The sequence below is a fragment of the Genypterus blacodes genome, unplaced genomic scaffold (assembly GCF_046128005.1).
Source record: "Genypterus blacodes isolate CSIRO-AG114 ecotype Tasmania unplaced genomic scaffold, CSIRO-AGI_Gbla_v1 ptg000044l_1, whole genome shotgun sequence".
Classification (NCBI taxonomy): domain Eukaryota; kingdom Metazoa; phylum Chordata; class Actinopteri; order Ophidiiformes; family Ophidiidae; genus Genypterus; species Genypterus blacodes.
Genome location: NW_027466857.1, coordinates 1,324,095 through 1,338,689, shown reverse-complemented (window position 1 = coordinate 1,338,689; position 14,595 = coordinate 1,324,095). Strand labels below are relative to the sequence as shown.

The 14,595-nt window shown below is 40.4% G+C and overlaps 1 protein-coding gene across 1 annotated transcript in view; it reads left to right on the top strand.

Moving 5' to 3' along the window:
- The first annotated feature begins 10,193 nt into the window (after positions 1–10,193).
- Positions 10,194–14,595, top strand: part of fat2 (FAT atypical cadherin 2) — a 55,054-nt gene continuing 50,652 nt past the window's right edge. The window contains exon 1 of the mRNA XM_076148908.1: positions 10,194–10,425. The gene's annotated coding sequence lies outside the window, so the exon portion shown is untranslated. The remainder of the gene's footprint in view (positions 10,426–14,595) is intronic.

Below are 14,595 nucleotides of genomic sequence, written 5' to 3'. Positions count from 1 at the left end.
CTAAAACTGATTCGCCTCGGTTCTACACTCTCTTTTGTTTGTTTATTTAGTTTCCAATCATCACTCTCTGATCACAATTAGCAGAAAATAACTTTTAAACCTCTGACTACTCACTTGTGAAACAATTTCACCATTTTTCATTGAACCGGAAATTGTGTCAGAGCTTTTATTTGGATAGTAGGAAAAACGTTTATAGTGGCAAAGTTACATCTCTGTCTCTGTGTCTCTCCTCTCCACTCTGTTGTCTGTCTCTATGTGATTGATCTACAAATAGCTGCAGATCCAGGTGTCAGCTGAGGCATTTAGCAGTCACCCCCTCTATACCTCCTAGAAGACATCTAGGTGTCTTCTGGCTAAACTGTCTCACACACACGTTAGTAACCAATGGATTCAACATTAGCCCTCTCATGATCAGTCAGTTTACTGAAATGGAACACTCTGATGTGATCTAACACGCTTTCTAGTGGCACTCCCTTATATCTGTGTTTCACAGCCCCAACAACCCCCAACACCCTACAAGTGAAACTGAATTCTACTGATCTTCCCTCACTGAACTTCAAGTCTGAAGATCATCTGTCTAACCTTCAAGATAGAACAGCTCCAGTCGACTTGTATCAGCCAGATCAGTGAAGCGTCTACCAAGAAATGTGCCGTACTTGCTGCCAGGTAGTAAAACCTCACTCAGCTGCTTACATTGAGGAACTTTTTCAGAATGATTAATGCTTTGATAATTTTGACCAGCACCGACATGTTTTATATTTCACAGTATTTATTAATGCCACCTAGCAGGGAAACTGTGCTGTTTGTGTTTTCACGCTGTTGGGGCCTATGGTGTCATTCCAACCCTGAAAACCATGTAGTAGGCCGTGTGGTCCTTTTTTTCACGAGACCAGAACACTACAATCCCCATAGTTGTAGTGGACCAACCCCCTCTTCGCACCTTGATGTGAAGATGCCATAGACTCAGCTGCTGCGACATTGGCCAAAAGGTTAACCCTTGACTGTGAGGTCATTTGCAATATAAAAGCCCTGAAAAATTCAGATGTCAGTCTCTCCAGCTCCACTCAAAGCAGAAAGGAGACCTAAGAATTTGTCCTGGATGTTCCAATCCAGTGAACCCAGAACTCTCTCCCGTTGCTAGTCAGAAGACGACTGGAGGCCCCCCCTATCTCTCTCTGGACAAAGACAAAGGCCTTGTCTCAGTGAACACCTTTTTCAGGTGTTTATCAACAACGATTGCATGCGCGACGTTCCTCTTGTTCCCTCCTTTTTCTCTCTCACTCCTTTGTTCGTGGTACAGTGATATTGAGCGATGCCAAAGGTTTTTGTGTATTGCAAGACTCTTTTAAACCTACCAGCCTGCCGCCAAAATAACCTTCATCAGAACTGACTCCATTCCATCCTCTCCTTCTCTGAGGGGTGGGACACCCAGTTCACCCTCACGCACACATGCACAGGCACACGCCCACATACACAGGCTAAGCTAGGAGTGAATCCGCCATCTTAGTAGTGAACCTTGAACCCTGAAACTCCGCCCACACACATGTGTTTACCCGCCATTTTGTATAGCCCTGTTTCTTAACTGGATTCCTCATCCAGGTCCTACTAGTCGGTGTGTCAACAACTTGGCCATCATCTCTCACACACACACATATGCACGCACACACACTCAAGCTTTACTTCCCTTGTGATGAATCCGTTATTATCTGAACTTTCTGTTATTGTTTATGTCTTTCTGGTTTATTATATTTATGGTGATGACTTTTAGTTATTATTGTGAGTAAATAAATGTTTTCATATTATAACAGTGTCTGATTTGTTTGCTTTGAATGTTGTATGATTCATCCTCTGCTCACGCCAAGTCTCACCCTTCCAGATTGATTTCGAGTGCAAAACTAACCTTTAGATTATTCCCATTTAATTAATTAATTAATTAATTAGTTAATTTGAATTGATAATTAAGATTTATGGTGAATCTTTGAGGCTCAATTATCTGCTATCCTTTTTTCCCTTTTAAGTAAGGGGTGGTTTCCCGAGGACTTTAATTTATGAAAGTTATCATTTTTATTTTCATTTAATTTTTATTTCATTTTGATAGCAATATTTGATGAAAGTGAATATACCTACAAGGCCTCTGTGGTTTAGTCTGGTTTCATGTGGTACAATTGCGTTGAGTCCAGACCAAAGCTGCATCAGGCTATTTTGAGGAAGTGGTCTCAGTCCAGGCACAAATGAACAGAGGAGAGCTTCGTTTGTGATGTGAACATGATCCAAACTGATTTTGAAACAACTACACGGTCTCCTATTAAGTTGGAATAATGTTTTATTCCAACTGTAGGAGCCAAATGGATATTTTGATTTATATTTCAGTTTGAGTTTATGTACAGCCGTGAGATATTTCCTTTCTAGTGATTGGCGTTTGAAGTGGAACATTTTGATGTCTTTTTGAGTGTTTACGCCATCTATAGGTTATGGGGGCATGAGCATATAGGTGTGCCAAGCCGAGACCAGATGGAAGGGGTTCCAGTGATGCGCACACCATCACTGACGTATCCATATCCGCAAGTGGCCGGGATGCTGAATGTGACAATAGCAACTGGAACAGCGTTAACTGTATAGAACAAACCGTGTTCATGTAATTTGGGCCTTTTCATTTGTGACAATAAATATCATCAACTGCAGATACGCTTTACTTTACCATCAGATACGCAAGACACCGAAACTCTGCAGAAGTGGTTAGAACTATCAAAAGTTGTGTCAATAGGACACAGAAAAACATCAAGGCTTTGCCACTACACCAACTTTACGAGTAACAGTGTATATATATATAAATATATACATATACAATCTAACTTTACAACTTAACAACATGTGTGTGCATGTGTGAGAATGTGTGTGTGCATGAGTGTGAGTGTGAGTGTGTGTGTGTGTGTGTGTGTGTGTGTGTTTGTGTGTGTGTGTGTGTGTGTGTGTGTGTGTGTGTTTGTGTGTGAGTGTGAAAGAGAAAGGATGAAGAGGTTCAGGATAAAAAGTGGATGAATAAAAGGGGGTGACAGTCAATGCTGAAAGCCACAACCTTTCTGGGTTAAGGTATTCTGGAAAAAATGAAGAGCAAGAGTAATAAGTTGAGAGAAAGAAATAAATCACACTGGTGGCATTCTGTGGAATGGGTTGAATGTCAATGTGATGACGAATGATTGCATGAGATAGGAAAGTGTTAAGCGTTTATATGATTTTCAGTTTGTCCCCATGAGCAGAGTTCAGCTCAAGTTTAAGTTCAGAATCTTGGAAAAAAATCTTGAGCTCTAATGTTTTTTGAAGAAAGCATTTGACATGGCAATGAGCCTGCAGTTATGGGACACTTTGTTTTTTATACACAGAGAGGTGGAGAAAAAAGAGAAAGAAAAAGGTAAGAAATATTGATGAGACCTTTGAAATGTGATACACATGTGGACAAGATGCATAAGGAGACAAAGAAACAGTGACTCGAGCTAGTGACTTATACAGTCGGATTGTATAGGTCGTGGATAATAACGTTATTGGTGATGAATAATTGTGTTCTGTACCAGAGTGATAATAGTGAAGCCACATTGTCATGGTTCTGTTAGATGGGTCCATGTGTGTAACACAGGACCATATGTGGATCATTCTTTTTACATACAGGAGGGGAGAGAAGCACGCTGCACCAGACTAGATCTGGGGAATTAATCCAGTAGCGCTGATCATTTTGTCCAAAGAGTCAACGGAATGTTTAGGTAGAAAAAAGGGAAGAGATCAAAACAGGTAGAGAAATCTCAGCAAAACAATAATTTTGATGACCTTGATTTTCCCAGTTCAGGAGAGCGTCAGGTTGCTCTATCTGAGTTCTTCTGACTTCAGTGTCGTGATGAGCGCAGTAAAGTTTACGGGCTAAAGGCCTGAAAATGTAGGTGTCATATTGATGCCGAGATACTTCAACAATGTATTTCAAACTAATCTGCTTTGTGTGTTAGTTGAGAGTCATAGAGGAACATTTCACAAGGGGAGAGAAACTGAAACTCCTGAAAAATTCCAGAGTCCCGTGTGATGTTATCAGACCTGCAGCCTGGAAATCAAAGCTGCACTTATGTAGGTTTTTATGACAGTGCTTAAATCACAAAAGATTTTACTCTGATTAAGAAACTGATTTTTCAAAAATGTTAACACCATCATCACATTGAAATTGTAATGAATCAATGTATGCGCCGATCTTGATTGTAACCACATAAGTGAACCCAAGTCTGTTCAGAGTTTTTTCTAGTGCCTAATGAAACACATGCTGGTGTCTAAACTCTAAATATTTATCATTGTTTATGTGAGTCATTTGAGTCTTATCTCAGTTCTTATGGTTGCATCAGCATTTAGATAAGTCCACTTGCAAATAATAACTCAAACAAAGTAAAGTGCAAAATGTTGAATATTGTGACATGCCGCAGTTTGGAGGAATTCAGCCTCAAATTCCTGTGATCTTTATCTACCTGATAATCTGTGCCACAGGACACAGATTGTTAACCCTTTTAGCCTAAGGTTGTTTTGGGGTTTTACATTGAATTTGTCTTATTTTTTACGAGTGATTTGTTGCTTCTTTCTAAAAAATGTGTGATATTTAAAACAATTCAGAAAAATGTGCTGTGAATATGAAACAAATTCAACAAACAAACAAAAGATTCCACTAATCTGTATTTTATTTATTTTTGACTCAGTTGTTGAATATAAGTTATCAGAAAATCATAAAAAGATATTTTTCCTTTCTTTCCTTTTCCTTTTGCCCCATATTTAAATTTCTTTCCTTCCGTTCATCTTTCCTTCCTGTCTTCTATAGTTTCTCCTTCATTCCTGTCATCCTAATTTTCACCTTATTTCTTTCATTGCTTCTTTTTCCTTCCCGTTTCCCTTTTGATTTCTGCCCTTCCTTTTCATCTCTCAGTTAATGTGTCCTTCTATCCTCCCGTCTGTCCTTTCTCGCCTTTTTCTAAGTTATTCTTCTTAAACACTTCAAATTATTTCCTCAATATTGCCTGTTCATGGCCCAAAATTCTTAGATTTTGTTTTCACGATAACAGCAAAGATGTGAACTTGTTGACAGACACACATTTAGGACAAAAGGTCAGCTGAGGCCTTTGCCTGTTTTTAACTGCTGACCATCTCTCAGCATGTGGTGACAGTTTTTCTTTCACTGTCTGTCGATCTGGAGGTGACAGGGCGGAACGTGAGCAAGACACAGCTGATCACTTGAACTCAGGGTTGACCCTGTATTCTGCAGAGTGCATGATGGGTACCTCTAACTTACCTGACTGTGACCTGACAAGCCTCCGATTGTATTTATGAGCCATTTGTCATTCAGGTCATTCAGAAATGCATTTTTTGTGCTGTGATATGGAGAGCTGCATGTAATTGATCAATCTCATGCAATCCCGTTCACAGAAAGCATTGTTTAACTATGTTATATTATATTGTGTTATGTTATATTCCTAATGTGAGGTAAATTTCTCTCAATATGTCACATGCCAATCTAGAGACAATAAAATATTGCATCTCTTCTATCAATGGTTCAATCAATGGTTGAAAGGGGTCCAAGCCCCCTGAGATGGATCATTAACCTTGGCATGTCAGCATGGGGCCAGTTGTACAGGAATAGCATTTCAGGTGAATAGGAGATTTTCCACTGTGAAGGAAATTAGTAAATCAATCTTAAATACTTAGTTTATAGAGACAGAACTGTCTTCCTTTGTCATGATTTCTGTAAATCTGTTACAATAATTTTCTGGTCTAATCTTTGCTCATATTTGGTGTCACAGTCTAGCTATTAGAGTTGTTGTTTACCCTGAGTATAACCCTGGGGCCACACCGGACCCGGTATCACCATTAAGCGTCGCACCGCCAAAATGATAGCCTCAAAGCGCCATGATGCACTTGGTCGTTTTGATTTAATGCACCCATGTTAACCAATGCGACTGTTCACAATTGACACACCACAGCACAACGGCTCCCGATAAGCACTGTTTTCTGCGTCTGGTCTTTCTTCTTCACGCACCGTGCGTGAATGCAGGAAGTCAGACACAGGAACTGCATTGAAAGGCAGAGACAACAAACCACAACAGTCAGAAACGGTTGAAGATAGACGACACAAAGTTGATCCTGGAAGTAGAGTACAGGGAGTCTTTATGTCAATTGTATATTGAGGTTACAGATCGAGCTACACAACACAAGTAACAAGCACTTATTCCATTCATTTAGTGTAAAATGTATACATTTTATTATTAATATATTTACTATATATATAAATATTTTCCAAACTCCGTTAGGGGCTCTATAAATAACAATCTGTGATCTAATAAAATGCACATTGCATATGTTTGTGTGCAACCCACACACATATCTTACTTCCTGCCCACACCCGCATTCAAGAATGGAAATTTAGATCAGTGCAGCAATAAATGGATAAACAAATACATAAATCCTTATTTTATTTTATTTTATTTTTCATAATACAATAAAATTCCAATTCAATGATAAATACACTTGTACAAATGTCTTTAGCACATTAAACAATGACCAAAGACATAAAATGATCATATTAAATCACTAATAATTAAATACATAACTCAGAAGAATAATGAAGATTATAGATCTGAGTAAAAGAATTAAGTACTTCTTCCTCCCCTGGAGTGTGAATGTCACATCCCAGTCAGTCAGGATGGAATCATGGGTAAATGACCCCAGTGTCAATGTAAATATTCATCAATATGGCCTGATCAGCGTGAGGCACTGGCATTGAGTCACAAAAGGTGGATTTTAGCTTCATTTCCTCCGGGCTCTCCTGTTCCTCACTCAGGTTCACCTGCTGCTGGTGGCTCCATGCCCACCTTCTGTTAGTGTTTATTTCTAGAGCCGACCTCCTCTTTCCCCCCGTCTCCCTCCTCCGCACAACCTTCATTATCACTCCTCCATTTGCATCAACTACATTCATGTTCCCGCGTTTAGCATTTGCTAGAAGGCAAGAGGCTTTCACCTTGCCCACCACTTAAAACACCATGTCTCTAATGCTACAACAGTACACTCAATAATGTCAGTGTAGCTTTATGAAGGAACTGAAATAATTGTGACTAGAAATTTCATTTAATAAATTAAGCACCTATGATTTTGTTATCCTTTTAACATGATCAGCAGTGTATCGTGTAAAATAATTTCTGTGATGACTGTGATGTATTCTCAGGTCATCATGCTGAACCCTAAGAGGTTTTGAGCATTGGATTATCAAATGTATCAACTATTATCTTTACTGCTCAGGTCAACAGTATTTAGGATCAGGTCTAATTATGCACAGGTCTATTTTACATGAAGTGATTCTTTTTGTGAAGATTAATCTTGTACAGCTTGTGGTTTTCAATGGGTCCAATTTGGGTTGGGTCCAAATTTTAATTGTGAAGTAAGTAGTGTATTCGAAGACAAGTAATTAAGGAGTGAAAAGGTAAAACTTTACTTTTTGTTGCCCTGGTGTAACTTACAGACAGATACACTTATCACTTCAAGCATGCATGTCACCTACTAAATACTGTACATCACCAACAAATATCACAACATCCCCTCTGTTTAGCTAGTATGAAACTGTGAAAGGAAAACAAGTTATCAGAAATTGAATTACAACTCTGAAGAAATTCGTAATTTCCATCAAACAATAGTACCAGTGTAAATATAACTTCGAAAATTTGCGCTGTGATTGAACATTTGTTGAGGCGGGGCGCTTCGAAATTTGTGATCTGCCGGTCTGTCTCGCTCGATCTGCCAGTCTGGCCGGCCCGGATCGCCCGGATCAGCTCGTGGACTAATTAAGTGAAGTTGGATCATTTCCCACGGCACACCTGACGATCTCTCAAGGCACACTAGTTGAAAAACACATAAATGGTAGCACATAAATGTAGCCACTGGCTCGAGTAAAGCAAAGTCTTGAAAGCTTTTGTCAAACTCTGACAAAATTGTCCCAATCTGCTCTGTGTAACACGCAATGTCGACCGGTCGATCGCGATCAACCTATTGGGCAGCCCTGGTTTACAGGGTTTTACCAGAATTGTTATTATGCTTCCAGTTTACTTTCTTTATACTTTTATTTTCATTTTAGCTTCAGTTTTACTTCATTTGTCAACGCCATAATCACAACAAGGATCAAGTTCAGATTGTATCAATATGATTCCACTGTTGCGTAATTGCAGTATGAAGAGAGTCCACTGAGTAAATTCATGCGGTGGAAGTGAACATGCCTGAATGAATCCTTTTACAATCACATCTCAAGGTCTGTAATCCAGAGTATTTCACACATTACACACATTCACATTATAGTGCATACATCATGACTTGCAAAATCTATTCATTGCTTTAATTGCAGTATAATTTTTATATAGTATACATGTACTCGTATGTGTATGTTAATGAAGGCTGTAAATGATGTTTGATTGTTTCCCACCAGTACCACCACACATCATTCTCCCTCTCCTGACCACATTGTTGGCACAGAGCGATAGGTAGGTAGAGCTGGAAACAGTGAGAGTGTGCATTGGTGTTTACACAACAACACTACAATGCATGTTGCTGAGCTAACAGCTAATTACTATTCTCTTAGACTGAGATGAATGGCACTGATTCCTGGGGGATTGTCAGTAAAGCACTCTCGGCTTTAAAATTGATTCATTATCTCCAACAGTTCAAATGTGGAATTAAAGGCTGAACCACGCCTCTGTAGAAGGTATGACATTTTTGCATAATAATGAAGAGAAGAGACGATCTTCTGATAATAACTTTGGAGGCTCAGGAAACCTTGTTTTGAATGATTGTGATTGTAATCTTGTTTTAATGTTTGATGACAAAATTCACCAGTTGATTGTCCCTGTTGGTGCCCAAATTAGCCCAGATCCCAATGTTTATTAAAATTAAACACAAGTAACAGTTATGGTACTGTTGTACACTGACATGACACATTTTCGTCAGTTAATTTACAGCAGAGAAGTGTGGTGTCTGCCAAACTACTGCAAAAACAATCTTGATTCTAAAATTGGAAACTGGTTTTCCTTCTAGGTTTCCATCATATCACATTATTTGTGTTGTATGTACTGGGATGTAATGCGTATGTTGGCTGTAATTGCTTCTAAATGCCCATAGAGGTCATTGATTCTCAAATCAACAAGGTAGGTAGTCCAGACGTCTGTAGCCAAAACGGACGCATTTGGAGGAACCTCCTCAGAAGCAAACAAAACGAGAAAGCCAATCACACACACATCCTTGTTAAATGTTGATGGTAAAAAAAAAAGAGACCCCTGCTGAACTGCAGAGTAAAACATCCTGGTTTAGAAGAGCTTTTGTTCCCCATATATAATGTGTATTTTATCTCACTATTATATAAGTGACAATATAATGATTGTTGGATAAAGCTTTGACTGCATGAGTTTGATGACTTCCATAACTTGAGCCCAATCAGCCCATACTCAGCTCACAATACCGTGGAGAGCTGCCATAACGGCTGCTTCACCAGCACGGGAAAAACATGAATGCAAAAATAAATAACTCACTGTTTTGAGTTTAAGTTTTTGTTAGTAGTTTAAGTTGTTGGTTTTATCTGTCTGTAACCTTAATGCAAATAAAATATCTGGATCAGTAAATATAAGCTTAAATAAATGTATTTGCATTGCAGAGTGAAGATTTAAATTCTCACTGCCAGATCACACTGTTAGTACAGAAGCACCAAAAATGTTTTTTCAGTTGGCATGTTGCAAAAGACATCACAGACACACACATGCACGCACACGCACGCACACACACGCACACACACGCACACACACGCACACACACACAAACACAAACGAGAAGCATTGTCTTGGCCAAGGCCCAAAGGCCTGAGCCCACAGGCAAGACAAGGGGGAGGGTGAGCTGAGCACAGCCTGCAATCAGGGCACATAGAAGAAGTGTGCATGTGTGAGAATGTGTGTGTGCATGAGTGTGAGTGTGAGTGTGAGTGTGTGTGTGTGTGTGTGTGTGTGTGTGTGTGCGTGTGTGTGTGCGTGTGCGCGCGTGTGTGCGTGTGTGTGTCTGTCCTTCCCTCCTCTCTATGCCTGTGGAGAGGAGGGACAGTGTGAGAAGTGGGTGGAGATGGGACTCCTGAGGGAGTGTTTGAGGTGTATCAGCAGCACACCGGTTCAGAGCCTTGTGGAGGGGCTGAAGTTAGGTCAGGGACAGTAAACACACTCCTGCAACTCAGTGTGTATGTGCTGTACTGCTATATATCTTTTCATGGAATCAACTGCAAACCACCATGGGACTACAACAATTGTCAACATCCTGTCAAAGGATTTCTAAACTTCCTTAAGTGTGAGCGTAGCAGAGAGAGAGATTCCTGTCAGTCACCTATCTGGATCTCAGGTAGGCTTTCCTCGGTCATTCCATCGCTGACAGCCGCTTCAGCACACATGCTGCTTCAATGCACAGCACGCTGCAGTTTACTGGGCTAAATCATACCTCTGTTTAGTGTTCAATTTCTATTACCTGTGAGCTAAACTTTTTCTTGCAATATAATATCATAATAATAATGTTAATTTCATCCAAATCAACTCGCAGTAGTAGAAGTAGTAGGAGGAGTAAATAGTAAATAATGTGAACACGCATCCCACTATGGGATAAGTGTTGTAAACAACAAAGATCAGGTGTTGCTGGTGCCAACATTGATAAATTGAAATGAAATAGACAATTGTTTGCACATGATCACACTTTTGTCTAATTTAAGTTGTGGAGTTATTTTTGCTTTATCAATTTCTGATTAATCTTAAATTTAAAGTGTATCTGCATCACTTTAAAAGGCATCAAAGGTGTAGTATGACAGAGTTTGGTGAAGCTTTGATCAGTGACAGTTGTAGATTGCAGCATTTGCAAGGGGAAAGGTGAGGAGCAGTGCAACATGTGAATGCATGCAGCTGAACGTTTGACAAGTTACTCAAGTTCTATTGGTTTATACTATTGTTGATTTCTGCCATGTGGAATGGAATTGATTAATCTTATTTTTGCAGCAGTGGTGTTCCAAAAACTTAGACCTAAAATGAATCATAATGCCATGACAGCAAAACAGAGCATGAGCTGAAACTCATGATTTATATTGTATATGTTATCTCTCTTTCTCTCTAATTGCTTTATTTCTCCCCTCTGGGTGGAGAGGGAATCTCCATTTGCAATTGCCTCTTCCAAGGTTTCGTCCTTTTTGCCATGTTTTTTTTCCTTGTCTTTGTAGCGAGCTTTGGGCTGTGGAGAGGAAAGTTGATATGTGGACCTGTAAGCCCTCTGAATGTGTTATTGGGATTTGATCAATAATTTGAGTTTTTTTTCATTTTCATTTTAATTCCTGGCCCTTTTAAAAAATGAAATCAAAATTTTTAATTAGCGCAGCGATTGAACACACAACTGTTGTTGACGGATGGGTGCGCTTCAAAATTTTGCGCTGGGATCTGCCGGTCTGACAGGGAGATTATAATCACAGTATAATTATTTTTATGCCTCATCAAAAGAGCCAAAATTGTTGTGTACGACCATATACGGCCCACGGGCTGGAGGTTCCCCACCCCTGCACTAGTCAATAAGCAGTGATAGATGATGGATGGATGGATGGATGGATGCACTCTGGTTTCAGAGAGATATAACTGCATGTGATTGGTAATTGACTAGTTGCAGAAGGGTGAGGTGAGTGTTTACCATAATGTACTTAAGCTCAAGCTACCATTTGGTCAGCAACAGTCCCTAGTGACACACTGCTTTCATTCACTCAATTTTCCCGACTACATGAACTGTCCATTCAAAGGCCTACAGACCTGGTAAATGAATGCCAAATATCTCTAGAATGCTCCAAATCCCCTCAAAAACACTGTCAGAGCCCTCAGTCAGATTAATATAGATAATTGTTGTTAATACTCAAATTATGGTTTTCAGGTCATTAATATTAAGATTAGGATACTTTATTCTAGTTATTTTGCATGCAATTCACAGCAATTACACACAATTGAAATTTGTCTTGCACCCCCTACATATCACACATACAAACATTACAGAGGGGGTGCAGGGGAGCCATTCTTTGGCGTCTGTGGAGCAGTTGGGGGTTCAGTGCCTTGCTTCAGGGGCACCTCGGCAGTGCCCTGGAGGCAAACTGGCAACTCACCAGCTACCAGTCCACTTAATTACAGGATTCGAACCGGCGACCCTCTGGTTCCCAAGCTGAATCCCTATGGACTGAGCTACAGCCTACATACACATACTGTACATACAACTATGTATGCAGCCCCCCACTGAGAAACATGTGTCTACCTATCCATGCCCTCTGATCCTTCAGCCAGACTCAAACCCGGCCATCAGACTCCTTGTGGTATATTTTCTTTTTATTGAAGCAAACATTTGACATGACAGTGCGCATACACTTATAGGACATTTTGGAGATAATTTTTTATACAGAGAGGGGGGGGGGGGAGATACAGAGAAGGAAAGAAGTTTGTTATATTATTATTGTTGTTGTTGAACTTTTTTCGAAGACCCAGAGGTAAAATAGGTACAAGTAGATTGAACATGAAACAGCAGAAAACCACGGGCGCTGGAGGTTGTGAGAACATGGCACAGAAATGTGGGTCCAGGATGGCATCAGTGATGTTGATGCAATGATATCATAGGGTAAATACAGTTTTTACAGGATAATGGCAAACAGCAATGTAGGCAACTACAGATCGCATCATAGGCTGGGGTGGAGAAAAGAAGAGAAGAGGAAAAAAGAGAGAAGAAACCCCACCCAAAGACCTGACCCAACCCCTCAGTCACACAACCCCACATTCACATAACCTTGTCCTGGCCTAAACTATTCAGTGTTCAGGTAAGGTAAGGGATTTCCAATGCAGGAGCAGGCGGCGTCTAGCAAGCAGAGAGGTGAACATGTTCATTTCCTTTTGTGAGGTGTTAAATTGGCGGGAGTCAGATGGGGTACCGAAGATGGCAATATTAGGGGATGGTTGAACCTGCTTTCCCAATATGATAGACAATGTGTTGAAGTAACCAGACTAGTTGTTGAGCCTGGAGCAGAGAAACAACCTGTGGCTTAGGTTACAGTGAGGATTCGAACATCTACTACATTTTTCTTCTACTTCTGTGTACATATCGGCCAATCTAGATTTGGAAGAATAGACCATGTGCCCGACCTTAAACAGGATGAGAGCGAGACGAGCACAGGATGAGACAGTATGTAGATTTCATATGAATTCGTCCCACCAGTCTATGTCTAGATTGAGTTCAAGCTCAGCCTCCCAGGCGGCCCATGTTTTGGAATTAGATAGGTTCCCGAGGTCCAGAATGTGGCAATAGATCTCACAGATGGTCCCTTTTAGTGATGTCTGGAACAAGCAGGTCTTCCCATGAGTTGAGGGGGAGGTAAGGGAAGTTTTGGAAATTGCTGGAGGCAAAGCTGTTAAAACTGCCGTACGAGTACAGGTCAACGAAACATTGTATGCCTTTGTGGTGCCATGCTGACAAGAAACAGTCCAAGAATGAGGGAGGGAACAGGTGGTTGTTGCGGACTGGACCTAGGGGATGCGATTGCAATTTTAAAGTGTTTCTAAATTGGTACTAGTATTAAGAACAACAGGGTTTTTGTTGGGAGAGAGGAGTGTATTAGGGCAGCGGAGGAGGAGGAGTAGGAGCATGATTGGGCTTCCAGCCTGCACCAGGCTAGCTCAGGAGAGTTAACCCAGCAGCTGAATTTATTAATATGAATTGCACAGTAATAGGATTGGAGGTTTGGTAGGGCGAGACCCCCACTGAACTTACATTTTTGTAGTAGTGGTTTGCAGATCCTTGGGGGCTACGCACCCCAAATGAAGGTACTGCCCTCAGACTCCTTGAATGACTGACACAAGGCTGCTAAGGTATTTCTGACCACTCCCCATAATTATGGTATTTGCAGTGAGGCATGAGTGACCCTGTGTGGCTGAGTTGGGGGGTTTAAGTTAAAAGGGCCCTCCACTCCGCCCCAACTGCAGGTCTGGGCAGAACAGGACAGAGGGAAATGATGAATAATTGATAGTCATTATGTTTGTTTTTACTTTTTAAAATATACAGTTTTCACTATTAGTTAAGAATTTTCAGAGTTGCTGAACATTGGAGTAGAAATCAGTGGATGTAAGATGGTGAAGCTAGCATTTACTATACGCTAAAATGCTGTAGTTTCAATGTCCACTGTGTTGATATTTTGATATCCTGAGGTTTATATGAACAGTCACTCCTAGGAACAAAGAATGGAAATGCACAAACACTGTCTTCTAGAGGCCTGTCTGAGAGCATATCACCTTTATACTCAGCGGGGTCCTATATGGAAAAAATATGACATTGAGAGCTCACATACTGGAAGACAGTGGGATATACAAGTACCTGCTGTCATTACAGAAACCCTCCAGCTAAAAATGATTACAGGGGATTATATGTTTACTCATACCTATAGGCTTTAGAAATCATGAGGTACATGCTAATAATACATCATGTTAAACTCAAGTTTGATGTTAGTGCGGGAGTGTTGAG